The 17,574-nt window shown below is 41.0% G+C and overlaps 1 protein-coding gene across 1 annotated transcript in view; it reads left to right on the top strand.

The window, feature by feature from the left end:
- The first annotated feature begins 10,665 nt into the window (after window positions 1-10,665).
- Window positions 10,666-17,574, top strand: part of LOC135557486 (carbohydrate sulfotransferase 8-like) — a 204,515-nt gene continuing 197,606 nt past the window's right edge. The window contains exon 1 of the mRNA XM_064990777.1: window positions 10,666-10,941. The gene's annotated coding sequence lies outside the window, so the exon portion shown is untranslated. The remainder of the gene's footprint in view (window positions 10,942-17,574) is intronic.

The raw sequence follows: 17,574 nt of genomic DNA, 5'->3' as shown, positions 1-17,574 counted from the left end.
AAGCTGCAGGCAAAACAGTTGAAACTGGAGCAGCAGCACGGCAAGGTGGACTGGGGACAGCAAGGAGTCATCAGGCCAGGTAGTCCTGAGGCATGGTCCTAGGGCTCAGGTCCTCCGAGAGAGAGAAAGAAAGAAAGAATTAGAGAGAGCAGACTTAAATTCACACAGGACACCGGATAAGACAGGATAAATACTCCAGATATAACAGACTGACCCTAGCCCCCCGACACAAACTACTGCAGCATAAATACTGGAGGCTCAGACAGGAGGGGTCGGGAGACACTGCGGCCCCGTCCGACGATACCCCTGGACAGGGCCAAACAAGCAGGCTATAACCCCACCCACTTTGCCAAAGCACAGCCCCGACACCACTAGGGGGATATCTTCAACCACCAACTTACCATCTTGAGACAAGGCCGAGTATAGCCCACAAAGATTTCCGCCACAGCACAATAATTGGGTATTGTGTGTAGATGGGTAAAACAAAAATACAAACTTGGGGTAAGTTTGTTTTAAGCCTTTCCCAAACCGTAACCCTTAACCATTAGGAGTTAGTGCCTAACCTTAAGATTGTGTAGTTAATGCCTAAACTTAACATTAAACTTGACGTAAGCAACAACTTCAAAATTTGACGTTTGAGAAACATGGATGAATGTCTAATTCTGAATTGAGACTATGAAAGCTAGTTGGTATGAAAGCCTAACCATAGCATAACACAGGTACTATAGGGAGAGCTTCATTCATAGCATCTTTCAGAGTACTTTCTGATGTGGCATGCTGGAAAAAACTAATAGAGGTGGAGAGAGGACCGGATGTATTCATGTAACCGGTGCTGTACTGCACCGCTGTAACTGCGTTGTGTGAGGTTGATTGAGACTATAGACGTCAACTTTGGAGATCAGGATGTTTTAATTAATCAGAATTCCGTCTCTGCATCCAAAAGAAAATAAAACATTTGTAGAGCCAAAGGGGTAAGTTGAGCCACCCTTGTTTCTAGGAAACCCTACATCATTTGACCAAATATTTAGGAAGAGGAGTCTAGTCTTTCATGGAGTCTGTGAAGAAGTAAACCATATGGAAAAAGTGGAAAGGTGGTAAAGCAAGTTAGGTCCAAAAACCAGATTTCCACCAAGTCAAATTCATTTATTCTGTTAGAGGATTCATAAACCAAAGTAGATACTTTTAAGATTGTTTTATACGTCAGCTGGGTCTCTATAAACTCAAATATGAGGTCCTGAATCTATCATGAAAGTGCATCCTTGTAGCGGTCTTGGCTAATATAGTCAAAATGTTTGCCTTGGGGTAAATTGAGCCAATGGTCATGGGGTAAGTTGAACCAATGGCCATGGGGTAAGTTGAGCCAATAGTCATGGGGTAAGTTGAGCCAATGGTTGAGCCAATGGCAAGTTAAGCAAATTTAAGTGTTTTCTTCCCAGGCGTAATCCAAGGCCGTATTGCTGGGATATGAGGTAACAACAGGGACTGACCTATGTTAAAAATGTTTAAAACAGTACAAAGTGTTTGTGAGGTGTTAAGCCTGCTTTAAAATCATAGACATTAAAACCAGTAGATAGTGATAGCGCTTACGTCATCCACCTATTCCTATTAAAAACTGCAGACAGCGCATGAAGCCAGATCTTTTTTTATTTGAAGTTTGCCATATTGCTGAATGGGGCTGAATGACACCAAAAAAATCACTAAGGATCATGGTGAAAGTGGCTGCAACTAGCAAAGGATCATGGTCGATGTAGTCATTTTTGTCCTGCCTGAGAGAGTCAAACGGAGCCTCCTCTTAGCCTGTCATCCTGTGATTGGTCTGTGTCAGCACGTGGTCCTGTTTGATGACAAATGTAGTAGTCAGAATGGATCACTGTTTAATTAAATATCTCAATTTGTAACGAACATTAAAATGACTCAATCGAACTTGATCATAATAAACTAATTTTAGAGCCCAAATAATCAGTCTAAAATGTTTTGTTTTTCTGTTCTGGAGATCGTCATTTACATAGGCTTTCTAGAGCAGACAAGGGCTTTGGCACCGCTAGGTTGCTACGCAGGAGCTGCCAGCAGAGCTAGCCATTTCACACTCCAGACCGAACACTGGGGCCTGGTTAAAATATGCTTAAAATTATCAAAAGACTACAACAAAAAATGGTGATTGTGTTGGAATTGTGTTTGGGAAATATGGTTTTAAAAAGGTAATGGTAATATTTAATTCAGTACAGAAATATATAGGAGGCTTATCTTACACTGTCCACTTTTTTTGGACAAGCTACGTTTTCAAAACTGTAATGTTTACATTAATTCTGATTACTTCCAGGGATACACAACATCCTGAAATATATGTAGACATCTTTGTTGAAAGAATACTATTTCCCATTACGGAGGGATGCTGAATGAAAAATGGCTCAATTTACCCCGCTCTCTCCTACTGCATTTATATACCACATATTAGGTTTTCAAAAACAAATCAAACACAGTTAAACTGATTAACACTTTCTAAACTCTCAAAGCTCTGTTATTTAAACTCTGTGCACCCCTTTAAATCCCATGCCATCCCTCCCCAGGGGGTTAGTTTCCCCTGATCAGAGGGAATGTGATATAAGGTGATATTATGCAGAGGCCCAGATCTGTAGCAGGCAGGGAGAAGCAGCACTGGTGGCGGCTGCTGCAGTGCGGTATGAAAGTCTTCCCTTTGGCACCAAACACGTGTTGCTCCACCAGCCACCTCCACACAGATACACACCAGAGATGGGCCTAGCCCAGTAGTCCATTAGCAGTTACAGATAGAGGAGGAGGGGGGGGGGGGTCTCTCTGCTGCCTTGGCTTTGAAATGTCTCCAGGACTCCTTTGATACTGACGTTCAAACATTCAATTTCAGTTGGAATTTATTTATTTCTGAAGTGTTGATAATGTATTTCAAATCAAGGCTGAGTTACGTTTGTAGGCTGTACACCCCATCATGTTTGAATAGAATACAGTCCTTGTCTTTGGTAAAAACAATAATAATAATCCTCTATCCCTCTAAAAATCCTAAACTATGCTGGGATTTAAAAATTCCACTCAACCCAGAGTCTTTCAGCTGTTTCTCACTCACTGTGGTATTTCCACATAATTTGATGAGACCCTATTGTGTGTTGTTGTTTTGTGGTATGAAGTCTGTTATTAACTATTTGCTACACATGCCTACTTAACTTTTGCAGTTATTTCAGCCATAGATAATGAATTATGGTTGGATCTTGAGGGATTTTTAACATCATTGGAAACACTGCTGTGTGCTTCACAATTTGATGTTTGATGTTCTGTTGGGAGGATTTGAATCATAATCTCCACGGTTCATTTTAGGCAATTATACAATGTTACATTATAACGATGTGCATCAGTGTATGAAATAAGATGGGAAATAGATTGAAAACCTGAAGATTTAATCCACTAATTTCAGTCCACCCTCAGTGGAAATTGTACATTAGTATTAACAGTCATCATCATTAGGTTTGATGAAGGCAGTGAACTGCACTATTCCACCTCTTCAATGGAAGAATCTCTCATCAAACTATCTTTCCTGACTTCAAACACCAGACTTTGTAGGAAATGGCAATAACGAACACCCTGTTCATTTCTGACTGCATAGACCTAACTTCTATCAATGGCCAATGTTATGGTACAACCAGACTCCCATTGTATTTAAAAAACAATACTGTGACAGTAGTCTTAAGAAGTAGTGTCTTAACTTTTAACAACTCTGACTTGTATCTGAAGTCAACTAAAGTAGAAGTGACCAAAGATACAGTACATAACTGGAAGGGTATTTCAGCAAGTGATGTAACCTGAAATCAATATTTAATGTTCATTTTCACTGTGTGTCCTGATCCGGAACTATAGAAGATTGGTTGCCTCGCCGACCCAGCCAGATATTGGAGCTAAATATATGGCTGGAGGACAAGTGAAGTCACAACTCATCACTTTATGCTTCTCCCTCTCAGCCAGAGAGACAGATCATCCTATGGCCCTGACACAAACATGAATCCTTCTGAGCCAAATTAAGCCATCTAAAGCAGACCAGACTGCCTACTCTTAAGCAAGGTGCACTATCTGAACCAGATACCAATCGCCACATCAACTGTTGCTACTTTTCATTCTTTTAGAGGCCGCTACAAAACAATAAATACATTTTGATTTCTCAGACTTCCCAAGAATAAGACTAGTCCTGGACTAACATTCATTCTCAATGGAGACTTTACATTGAAAATACATCTTAGTCCTGGACTACATGTACTCTGGGTCTGGGAAACCAGCCCAAGAAGACTAACAAAAACAATTATATTACAGTTGACACAGGAAATATACATTTTCACTCTAACGTCATCACATGAAGTTCAGTTAATTAAATGTAATTGAATTTGTCCTTCTATTCCCCTGGCATAGCTGCTAGTGATGATACCCTAGCTAGAGGTTGTCCACCCAATATGGTGAGTCAGTCAGGTGTATCTAATTCTTCACCAGCCTCCACATGCCCTCAGCCCTCACTATCGCCTTAATGCTCTCTTCTCCAGACTGCAGAGCACTGGAGCACTCAGCCAGGGGATTGGTTAGCCCACACTCTGCTCGGCTCTGCCATGTCTGCCCCCACATCTATTGATCAGGACCTGACTCCTGCACCGCTAGTAGCACTGTGTGGTGTGCCCTCACTGGAAATCTCAAATGAGCCGCTACACAGATACATTCATCTTCATAAGAGTGCAGCATATTTGGATGGTTCAGGAGAAGCCTTGTAATACAGAGAAAGCAGTAGATTCAGTTGTTGTGGTTGGCCCTATGTACAGTACTTCACAGACTGGAGCAATATCACACAAATTGCATTATTATAAACTGGGTGGTTTGAGCCCTGAGTGCTGCTTGGCTGACAGCCGTGGTACATCAGACTATACACCACGGGTATAACAAAGCATTTTTTTTTTACTGCTCTAATTATGTTGATAACCAGTTTATAATAGCAATAAGGCACCTCAGGGATTTGTAGTATTTGGCCAATATACCACAGTTAAGGGCTGTTCTTAGGCACAAATCAATGCAGGGTGCCTGGATACAGCCCTTAGCCATGGTAAATTGGCCACTCAGTGGCAAGTCAGCAGTGGCCGTGGCTTGGTATATAAAGCAGGCAGACAGGCATAAAGCAGGCAGACAGACATCAAGGCATTCAGTTACTGCTCGATTGAACCTACGAAGGGGCAAAACGAGTGACCTGATCAACTTTGAGTGTGGCTCCAGTACCTCAGAAACCGCCGGCCTCCTGGGCTTTTCATGCACAACAGTGTCTAGGGTTCACTGAGAATGGTGCAACAAACAAAAAACATCCAGTCAGTGGTAGTCCTGCGAGCAAACAAAAATGAAGTTGAGAGGTCGAAGGACAATGGCAAGAATCGTGAAAGCTAACAGGCGGGCCACAAAGAGACAAATAACAGCGCAGTACAACAGTGGTGTGCAGAACAGCATCTCGGAAAGCACAACTCGTCAGTCCTTGTCACAGATGGGCTATTACAGCAGACAACCACACCGGGTTCCACTCTTATCAGCTCAAAACAAGAAGAAGTGGTTTCAGTGGGCACGCGATCACAAACACTGGACAATTGAAGAGTGGAATCCCAGTCCCTGTTGTGTCATGCTGATGGCAGAGTCAGGATTTGGCGTAAGGTTAGGCCATTAGAATTTGCAGCAACATGATTCAGAATCCCTGTATATCATTAAAGAACTGAGCAGATAAAACAGTTTTGATAATGAACTAAATTATTCTAAATATCCTGTATGAAAAACAAGGCCTTGAAGCACTATACTGTAGCTAGCTACATATTTAGGTTTGAGTCATCTCTGCTGTAGGCCTATTTCCAGGGTGCTTCAGCTCCACAGAATACACTTCCCCATAATTCTAATTCTACTGCCCTGAGCTGTGACGTTGTTACAGATTCAAACCACTCAGGGCAGCAAGCTGAGGGCTTTGACCCCAGGTGACATTGAAGATGCAAGCACCCCTATTTCTAATGTGTCTGGTGTAGATATCAATAGCCCAGAATTATATAGTGTGTCATAATGCTCAGATGGAAAATGTTGGATTTACTCTTGCCAGTGTTGTTCATTAAACTGTTGCTCATCCCAATTTATCATAATCAATTGGAGGACAGCTGGGCCAGCGGAGGAATTTACAGCTAAGAGTTATGCCGTCGCTGAGTCAGTAATAAGTTAGAGCAGGATTATGTAAGGTGATATTAGATCCTGAGCCTCGGCCAGCGGTTCTGTCACAGATTAATTAATCATTCATTAGAATAGATCCATACTGGACTTGTACAATTATTGGTCAACAGGTTAACTCTGGATTGACAAGTGAAACCACAGCTTGAATCCTGAAAATAAGTTTTTATGTCAAGTAGTTTCATGTGGACAATCTCTGAGGGATACTTGTTTTTGTCAGAGGTTATGTCTTCACTACAATGTCACTTTTGTGTCACCGCGTAGACATAGAGTAGAGTACAATAGAGTAGGGTAAAGTAGACTACAGTACAGTATGGTAGAGTAAAGTAGAGTAGAGTAAAGTACAGCACAGTAGAGTAAAGTAGTGTAGAGTACAGTAGAGTCAAGTCGAGTATAGTAGAGTAAAGTACAGTAGAGTACAGTACAGTAGAGTAGAATACAATACAGTAGAGTACAGTAGGGTAAAGTAGAGTGCAGTAGAGTACAGCACATTAGAGTAAAGTAGAGTACAGTACAGTAGAGTAAAGTGGAGTAGAGTACAGTAGAGTATAGTACATTAGTGTAAAGTACAGTGCAGTACAATAGAGTAGAGTAGTGTACAGTAGAGTAAAGTACAGTATAGTACAGTACAATATAGTACAGTAGAGTACAGTACAGTATAAACTACAGTATAGTACAGTACAGTAGTGTACAGTAGAGTAAATTCCAGGAGAGTAAAGTGGAGTAGAGTACAGTAGGGTATAGTACAGTATACAGTAAGAATTCAGTAGAGTATAGTAGTGTAGAGTACAGTACAGTACAGTACAATACAGTGCAGTAGAGTACAGTATACAGTACAGTACAGTACAGTAGAGTATAGTGTCAGTCATCATTTAAAAATAAGTTTAATAAGTGAATACGTTTTTATATACAGTAGTTTCATGTGGACAATCTCTGAGGGATACTTGTTTTTGTCTTCACTACAATGTCACATTTGTGTTACCGCATAGACATAGAGTACAGTACAGTATACAGTAGTCCAGTAGAGTACAGTACAGTATACAGTAGAGTATAGTAGAGTACACTATGACCAACCCACAACCCACAACCCGGCCTGCTATAGTCATGTAACTTATGTAAACTATCTCGCCTCAAATTACAACAACTACTTGAACACTTAAATGTTCAAGGTTAGGAAAATGTATAATATTTGCAGCCATGTTATTGTAACTGTATTGTATTGGCAGTGGCAGTCATCATTTAACCCCCGCACCTCCTCCCAGACCAACAGTATTGATTTTGACTGATACCAGACGCCTCAGTAGGAGGAGTGATGAGCAGAGAGGAGCGTATTGATAAACGCACCATAAAGGTCTTATCTGTCTCTTGGTCAGGGGATTGTGTCAAGGCTCCTACAGTAAATGCCAGCATCCATCAGAATCAAGTTGACCAGCAGACTACATGTTCATTAACACACGTTAAAGCAGACAAGGACTCTCCACTGAGGTGCTGTGCTATGATCCTATGGACTTTGATACCAGATATTGAGAGAAGCTTCTTGTAAGTTTCAATACTAATTACAACTCAGCTGCAAATATTGAAATTAGTCTATGTGGTACAAATTATCTATCTAACTAGGCTTTCTGTAAAAATTTAGTGTCATTTTCTAGTAAAAATACGTCTAAACCTGCTAGGCTATAGTATCATTTGAATGTCATTCATCTTTTCAAAATACCTGCCCATAAAAATGTAGAGCACAGATCAGATCTCCTCATCAATATATTTCTCTAATCTGACTCTTGATTGTGAAAAAGGGGCATTATTGGTATGATCATTAGTGTGCGGATGTGCTGCTGATATCCCCAGTAAGCGATCCGTAGTCTCGATCTGTAGTCTCCACACACACACACACACACACACACACACACACACACACACACACACACACACACACACACACACACACACACACACACACACACACACACACACACACACACACACACACACACACACACACACACACACACACACACACACACACACACACACTCACTCACTCACTCACTCACTCACTCACTCACTCACTCACTCACTCACTCACTCACTCACTCACTCACTCACTCACTCACTCACTCACTCACTCACACTGAAATGTGCTTGTAGTACAGTGGATTAGATGGCATGGTTTAGAGTAGACTGTTAGTTTGGCCAAAATGATGGCTTTGGATCACATTTCTTAGGCATAATAAACTGTGGAATCAGCCAACGAAGCTGTGTGAGTTTGCATGCTGACTTGAACCAGCAGAGGGGGGTGTGCTGCTCTTGTAAGGATGAAGATCTCGGCTCTATTGACAATCTATGGTCTCTACCACATCCTGATATAGTTTTCCTTTAGACAACGTACTGGATACATGAACAATGAAATTATAAAGTGTTGTTTATTTGACTCATTCTCACTTCCTGGCTCATTCAACGAAAATCGTTTTGATTGGATTTCATCTGATTCAGTGACACACAATAGTCATACTAGATGTATTTAGCTATACTAGATGACAGATATTGTGATACTTTGCTGTAAATTCACAACATACTGTTTCTCCTCGATGACAGCAAAACACCGAAAATTTCAATTTTTCTCTTGTGTGCGGATGAATGATTAATCAGGTGCCTGTTTCTTTTGGCAGGCAACACTGCAAACCATAGTGCCTGTGAAGGTCCTATTAATAAGGATGGTTCCCCTTTAGCTAGTGCCCACACTATCAGGATTGTTTACATTCTGGAAGCTGCACTAAAAACAGGTAGAAAACCCCCTTCTGCCAGCCGAGCTTCGTGAAGTAGCCTGGAAATGAATTATGTAGATCCAGTGGCTTTTGATTTTCACCCTGCAAGGCTTTCCATTTTCTGATTAAACCTTTTTTTCTCTGTCAGTGTGTCCCTTTGAGAGAAAGAATGTAAAATTCCTCTGGTTTGAGAATGGAGAGCATGCTCTGCATACAGTACTGTGCAGGTTCTACTAGCTCTTCTAGCTCATGGGCCATGCAACAAAATTTAGCTCAGGGCCCCCAAAGGGCTAGTGCCGGCTCTGAAAGCATGTGCGGGTATGGATGTGGGTACTCAGTTGTCCTACATGGGCTCCATGGCAGGGGTTACAGATGAAGGCCTCCACTTTGATCGCACCCCACTGACAGGACCATACATGGGGGCTCTTGAGTCTTGAATCCGACCCCAGGCATGTAGCTGAATACAGAGTAAGTTAATGTATATGCATGAGTTAAGGTCAGCAAGGTTACTGTACAGTATATACAGTACATGCATTCAGTGTCATACAGCATTTGTAATATTTCTTTTAAAAAGTATCCTCTTTCTCTGAGCATAGCAGGCTAGAAGCCAGCCATTGATGCATAGGACATTATAAGAGAAAATGTTATTGTCCTGAGGCCATTATTGAATAAAGTGTGCCCTTCTCACATCACATCATTCATGGAGGGCAATGTATCAATAAACGTCAGCTCATCTGTCCCCCTGATAGCTGAAACCATCTGTCTTGTGCCTGTCTGGGATGAGGTCTATGATGGACACCGGGAGACAACATAATCACATTTTCAGCAAAGCTGGCTGGGCTGATACACTTTTTGGTGTGGGACCAAAGTCTCCATTCAGAACCATACAACTTCCCTTATGGCTTTTATTACCACTTTCTCTATTTGACTATATGTGAGTTAGGCTACAGTAGAGTGAGCCATGTCTCTATCCATTCCAGACTGATTTCCCTTCTACAATTATGTAGCTTGTCAACTTATTTTGGGAATTAAAATATGTCACTTGGGGTTTTTACTCTAATTAAATATACGTTGTTATTTTAAAAACTATCACAGTGCGTGGTCGTAAACATATAGTGCAAACACCATATCAGCATTTTTTCCCCTTCTAACTATTCTGTCTTTATTGCACGACAAGCAGACGCACCTGTCTCTGTCGCGTGGTAGACGGCTTTATTTCACTTATTTCACAGCACGGGCGGACACCTTGCTCTCAGACAGTTACAGTATAGCCGCTTCGCGCTAGGCTAGACAGATAAAAATGGATTCTATACGGTGAATCTCTGGCATTTGCGGCATCGACTCGTGTTCAGGTAAGCAGGAAACAACCGCTCCCAGTTACTGAGCTAATACTATAATAAGGGCGCGCACTGGTTCGGTGACTTATGCTACTGTCGTCATGTTCATATTTTGTCTCACTTCAAATCCAAAAGATGAAATGTAGTTTATTCATCAGTTTTTCAACGTATCACCAGACATTACTGTTATTGTAGCGGTTGCCTGGAGGAAAGAAGAGGTACCTCTCCTTGGAGACTTCCCGGGATGCAAAACTCAAGCGCAAGACACAAGAGTGGAGTGCAATACTGCTGCTGTCTGATTGGCGAACCGTCCATCGCTTCATATTTTCACATTAGTTCTACCCGACGAAGCTCTAACCAGGTCTATTGCAACCAGGACTTGACCACAAGACATCTAACTTGTAGAGACAGTAGGCTAATATTTGTCTCGGGTTTGTTTAGTCGGAAAAGCCTATTATTTAAGAAATAGGCGGACGCCCTTTCGGTGGTGCTGAAGATAGGAGGACTTGGCTGATCTACGAGTGAGGAGAATCAGTACACGAACCCACACTTATCTGCCCCGTCTTGTCAGCTTTATGATATCAGGTGCTTTCGCTAAGGTAAGTTTATTCCCATACGTATCTAGATAATATTTTTGTCATGTCAGTTACATCATAAAACATAACTAGGCCAACTGTCTTCAATCCTATAGTCGTCTGGGTTGACACCTCACCTGTATTCAGTCAGTCAAGTTTTTGTGTTCTTGTTCATGTTGAAAATGTTACAGAACTTCGTTACACATCATATTGATAGGCAACATTGATACATGTAGCGTATTTAGTTATTATTGAAATATAACAACTTCATTAGCACATATTTGATTGATTTGTTTATTGTCTCACTGTCTCATACCTTTTCCATTAGATACCACAGCCACAAAGTAAGATTTGCCAATATCGTAAAAATTTATGAAAACCAAAATGTGCTTTCTGCTATTTATTTAAGGTTAGGGTTAGGCATAAGGTTATCAGTGTGGTGAAGGTTGGGGTTAGGTTTAAAATCAGATTTTTAGAAGATACAGTTGTGGCTGTGTTAACTACAGGTGACAATTGGGCAACTGTATATATATATATATATATATATATATATATATATATATGTATATGTATATACAATTGGGCAACTGTATATACAGTTGCCCAATTGTCACCTGTAGAGACGGTCATCACTAGTTGATATATATATATAACAATTGTATTAACAATATATGTATATGTATATACAATTGGGCAACTGTATATAGTTGGGCAACTGTATAATGCCGCTACAGTAGACCTATCTCCTACTTTTGTGCGAAAAACGTTTTCCTACACATTTCTGTGGTCTTGCCTTTGCTCATAGGAATCAAACAGTGGATTGCAATGACCTATAGGTTTCATCAGCGCATTTTAGAGGTGACATAATACCAATAGCCTAGTTACAGTGGATAGATGTGTTTGTTGAAGAAATGATCATGCTCTCTCCTCTGGTATCCAACATACAGCACCATATATTGATATTGTACCTTGCCATTATTGGCATTAGTCAAGCAGATAGTATTCTTCTGCTCCTCTTTGCCCCGGTTCTCCTCTCCCAAAGTTTGAACATAATGAATGCTGCCACTGTCTTTCTCTCATTTAGAGTCATGCCTAGTTGCTCCTTGCAGACTGCCATATCAAGCATGCGTTATTCAATTTAAGTGGTCAGTGAATGAACTCAAATTGTGTTCATCCTAATTATACACTGAGTACATGGGGAAAGTATCCCATTATTCATACTGCAATTCAAGAATGCTCTGTCATTTTTCAAGTCTCAGGTTCGAGCGGGCTAGGTAGACTGACTGTAAATATTTTCTGTGATGAATGACAGAGCATTCTTATTTGGTTTGGAATATTATTTTCACCTTGTTTTGTGAGATGGGAAATGGCATATATTACATTGATGCCTGTGTTTAACTCCACTTTCAAATGAACCATGATTCTGTTCAATTTCTCATTGTTACCAGATGCACTGAGGCAGACAGAAATCTGTGAATAAATACACTCCCCACCATTTTAAACGTAAGAATGTAAAATAACTAAAAATTGTCATTAAAAACAAACAGAAGCCAGTCTCCAACAGCACCTGCTGCATGCAGGGTAAAGACAAGAATGTGACAGCAAGGTGTGGTTATGGGCCTGCGTTACTGGATCCAAGGGACAATAGACTTGAGAGGATCAGCTTTATATTGTGGATTTGTATAGGTTCAAGTGCCTGTGGGGATAACAGACGTGGATGACGTATAGAACGTTTTGTGTAGGCTTCATTTACTATTGCAGTTTGTATCTGACCTACAGTATATGTGGCTCAGAGATGCCCTATGGAGCTGACCCAGAGGATGTGTCGGATTATAAAGGTGATGGTTGCAAGGATCAGGTGTCAGTATTAACTGCAGTGCAAACTGCAAACCCTTAAATCACTACATCACTTTATACTTTATGACAAAGAGTGAGTGAGTTCAGCATACTGGGTTCCATTTGTTCTCCCCTCCTTGCTTCCAAAAACATGTTATGTTTTGTGCCAAAAAAAAGAAGCTCTTGGTAATTGATGACGAAGGTCAGTGATCCGTTCTTTGGCAGGTTCATGTTTTTCTCCTACAAATCTATGACTTTACTGCTAGGTGCTCTGCTGAACACAATAGAAACATATTGGGGAAAAGAACACACACGATTGCTGTGTTTACTAGCTCTGAAAAAGTGACCCAGTCAATAATCATGGGTATGATACATTGTGGAAGATGTCATTTTAAATTATTATAATGATCTGTTAGGCTACTCCAGCTCTTACTGATCCCTGATAGATGCAGCATATTCAATGGCTTTTTGAGGACCTCAGCTTTCTGCCGTCATTGGGGTCCTATTGGGCATTAAGATTTAGGCCTCTGTGAAGCCACTCTGTACATTTGCTGATTATAGAAAAATTATGTGGTATATTTGTGCAGTATTGTGTCATTTGTTTTTTTGTAACAGGAAATTAGTATGTTAATCATGTTAAAATGCCCCCCAACCCCTTTTCACTTGGTGCCAGAGAATGCAGGTGCTGTCCAACTAGAGAATAAGGCCCCCTTTGAGGTGGTGTCCATGTGACTGAATGCAATGGCTTCTGTCAGCGGCCAGGGTCATTGGACACAGCAGAGCTTTGACATGTACAAAATGTGCTTGAAGATGCTGTGCTCATACTGAGGCTGGCAGAGGCCCAGTGAAGCTGGGACATAGCACAGATGGCTCTGCAGTGACCAACGGCTCCTCGGAATGGAGGGAAGAGCGCAATCCAAGCCCAGCTGGAAGCTAGGGATGCCTTACTGAGGGTGTGAGTGAGTGAGTGTACTTGTGTGCACGGCCAGCGTTATGGGCGGGCCCCCTACCATATCTCCTTGCTCATCGAAATAAAATAATTAAATATTGATTTATTTGACCGAGATGCGCTGTCAAAAAGATGCATCAATCTCAGATAAAGCATATGTGAGTGAAACAGAGCCCCCCTGTCTCAATATGTGTAGACCATGTACAGTATCTGATCCTGTCTGGACCAAAAGAGTATGGAATGTCATACCATTTCTGTCCAGACAGCATCAGATATATGGGCTAAATATAGTAATACAGAGGGGCGCTGTTTTGCTCACTCAGATGCTTTCGTCGGTCAGAGAGTTTCAGCAGAGGCAAAGCGAGAGGCCTGACAATCTCCGAAATCTGTCCAGAAAAGGCTTAATGCATTTCTATGGGCATAATATGCAGACCTAAGCTTGTCGCCTGCCTTCCCGCCTTTGGGACAACGACTCCCGTTGTTAGGGCAGAGAGATGAGCATCTCTTCATTATATACAGGTCTCTGGTTTCAGCCTCATGTGAATTGGAAAGGCAAGTTGGCGGGATACTGGCTTCCATTAAAGAAAAATTGATGTTTTGCCAAAATTATATAATTACTCCTGTCTAAATAAAAACATTTAAAATACTTCATCAGATAGTATGATTTAGCCACAGAGGATCATGAGCTTCTTTAAAAACATAGCTGTGTAGGCCTATGCCAATTTGGGAAGGCCACAATTTGGGCAGCGCGTGTTGCAATAATGTCTACCTGATTGAGTTGCGGCTGTCAGTGAAAAATATCTAAAATATGCGTGAAGATAATGTATCTTGAGTATAATTTAATATGTTGCAAGAAGAAGAAGGGGAGGGGTGTGCAGCGAAGATATGTCGTGTCTATCTTCAGAATGCACACACTCAGCTCTCCAGAATGCACTCAGCTGTCTCTCATCAATTCCTGCGTATTCACTGTTTCATTCGGTGAATTGTTTGCCATTTAATTGCTTATAAAAAAACTATTCCGAATTACATCTGTCACCAGTAGGCCTAGTAAATGTACCGTTAATTTGGTTACATTAATTTCTGTTAATGCATGTATTAATTACAGTCATTTACCATGCTCATTCTCGGAAGGAAACGTTGTTTACGGAGATCACAACCTGCTACACTTGTGATAAACACGTTTTGGTTTATTTCATAACCATTACAAGTGTTGTCAATCTTTTCATTGTCTTTTGTTTGAAGTGCTCCATGAGCAATGAGCATGAGTCTGGTTTCTCAGGAGCGCCCGAGCACGCATAGAAATAGGCCTACCTAATCTGCTGCGTGTAAATATAAGAATGTGCCCATTAGGCAATGTCTGATTGTCTTAACTCACCACATCCACCAGTAATAAGCTTAGCTTCTCAGTGATTGTTTTCACCTCACACATTGTCAACGAAGTCTGTTTTTTATTAACATCCATTGAGAATGATAGTTCCTCAGTATTTTAAAAATCTTTCCAACACTCCCGGCCTCGATAATCACCAAGCCTCAGAGTGAAAGAGCAAAATATCATGATCTGATGATCCCATATATCCAGTGGAAATGTAATAAAAAAAACAGCTGTTTGTCTCTAGCTCACTGGTGCGGGGAAACTGAGGGTGTGGAATAGGCTAGTTGACACAATGTTGCAAGTTAGCTAGCAACAGCTTCTGGAAGGACCCAGTTGATGATTTGATACAATGTTGTACTTCACTAGCGATAGCTCAAGTCAAGACAGATAGAAAAGGAGGCAGACAGGCGGAGTAGAGAGATTAATGTGATTGAAAGAACCAGAATTTTCATCAGGAGATTTTCTACTGTTTTTATTTGTCGGCTTTGGGCTTATGTATTTTACTTAGTTGACGATGGAAGTTATAGGCCTACTGCTGCATTGGCCTATGGGCTATCTCTGAGTTCTATGCACTCATTTCTCTAGCCGCCAATGGGCCACAGCGTATCAATGTGTCATATTGCAGAGGCTGATGCTCTCGCCTTAGTTACATTATTACTCTTAGAATTTTAGAATCTTACTTCAGATCTTTATGATTAACCGAGTGAAAATGATTTTGAAAAACTGGAATGTTATTATTGAAGTGAAACTGTTCCTTGAAAATGCGCATATAAAAAGGATCATAACTGTCACAAAGATGGATAGAAATGGTAGGATAAATTGCAAGCATCCCCACACTTGAAACTCAGGAGCTGCCTATGGGCTTTACTATAACACCCATAACAAAATGGTGAACGCACAAGCACACATAATTTACTTTATTTAACTAGAACAAATTCTTATTTTCAATGACAGCCTAGGAACAGTGGGTTAACTGCTTGTTCAGCGGCAGAATAACAGATTTGTATCTTGGCGGTTTGAACTTGCAACCTTCCGGTTACTAGTCCAATGCTCTAAACACTAGGCTACCCTGCCTAGTGGAGGTCCTGTGGAAATAATGTGCCGATCTATGGATATCCAAGGCCCAGCCACCCTGCTTGTGTGTTATAGAAATAGAGAGTGTGTGCATGTGTGGGCATGTGTGTGTGTTTGTCAGAGCAATTACTCCGCACACCTGTTAGTCCCTTACGGAAAAAATATATGAATTTCACTTGTGAACAAGTGAAGTGTTCCACTTTTCTCCCATGTGATCATATGTGATCTTATGTGAAGTTAATGTGATAACGTGATATCATGTAAAGCAACATGTGTTAACATGAAACTACACGTGTGAGGTTTTCCAAAACCATATGTTTTCACATGATTTCACATAAATAAATGTATGTGAAATCATGACATTTTTCTGTAATTCACTTACTTTACCTTTTGCTTTCCAAGCTGAATCTGCAGTTTTTGTTACTATAGGATTTAGAATAATATACAGTAGATCCTATCAGTTACTACCATGGGGATGTATTGAACCCATGGTACTGTGTAGCTAGGTGACCCTGTACAGTGGGAGGGGGTTTGGATCACTCTTGATTTTGATTAAGGACAGTGATTCGGTGTGTAGGCAGTGGCTTGTGCGACATTACAAGAACTCTCTCTTTTTAAAGAAGAACCACCAGAGATCCCAATGTGGAGCATGAGCGCATGACTACAAACACACACAGTGGCTTCAAAGAGCTAACCTTCCTTCGCCGTTTCCAGTTGGCAGGCCGCTAGAGAGCAGGGTGGGAGAGAGAGAAAAGAAACCTGCTCTTTATCTGTTCTGTGAAGGAATAAAAGCATGATCTGCACTCGGATTACAATGAATTATTCCTCACCCGGTTGTAAATATGTGCTCCCTTGAACACTGAACCTCTTTCAATGCCAAGAATCTTAGCACTCCATACAGCGCAGCATCACCTGGCAACACCCATGGCCTTGCCGACTGGTTTGGAGCTGGAGAATCAGAGACACCAGTTGAGTTTACTGGGTAGTTCTTGCAGTCGAATTACCAAAGCGCCCCCTAGTGGCCTCATGGGTGGAATGTTATTCATATTTTTCATAATTAATAAACATTATTATAATTTTTACGCCAGAAATATGGTGTTTCCATGTCAAATGTTTTGTTATATTTCAGTCTTCTGTGATGTATATAAAGTGTAATATTGGGATGCAAAGCCCTTGTCAAAAGAAGTGCACTATAAAGGGAATAGAGTGCTATTTGATGGCAGCCTGAGCCTCAAAAAGGAAGTGGATGAATGTGATATTGGTCCATCACCTCTAATGGGAACAAAAGGTCATCCCTTAATTATTCATTTGGGATGTCAAACAATCTGCAGCCGCTGTTATTTAGAGGAGGAGATCCATTGAATAATGCAGAGGGAGGATTCTCTTTCCTCCTCCAAAACCAGAGGCACCCACCCTCGTTGGTTTG

The sequence above is a fragment of the Oncorhynchus masou genome, chromosome 2, assembly GCF_036934945.1.
Source record: "Oncorhynchus masou masou isolate Uvic2021 chromosome 2, UVic_Omas_1.1, whole genome shotgun sequence".
NCBI classification, from domain to species: Eukaryota; Metazoa; Chordata; class Actinopteri; order Salmoniformes; family Salmonidae; genus Oncorhynchus; species Oncorhynchus masou.
The sequence above is the reverse complement of the archived record's forward strand: the minus strand, read 5'-3'. Positions and strand labels throughout refer to the sequence as shown.